Raw genomic sequence first — 215 nt, 5'->3', positions numbered from 1 at the left:
CCAAGGATTTAAGATAGAGAAGATAAATATACATATTTTATTTCATGTCAAAATAGATATTGTTTGAAAACCAGAGAAATATGTTTTTACGGCTAGAAGTTGACAACAGGAAATTTCACTTAGAACCTTGTCTGGCCTTAAATGAACCCAGGATCGGATGTCAGAATTGACATTTGCCCTTGAAAATGGTGAGAGAATTTCAGGTGTGGGAATAG

This window comes from Euprymna scolopes, chromosome 30 (genome assembly GCF_053919585.1).
Source record: "Euprymna scolopes isolate OS-2025 chromosome 30, ASM5391958v1, whole genome shotgun sequence".
NCBI lineage: Eukaryota > Metazoa > Mollusca > Cephalopoda > Sepiida > Sepiolidae > Euprymna > Euprymna scolopes.
The sequence above is the reverse complement of the archived record's forward strand: the minus strand, read 5'-3'. Positions refer to the sequence as shown.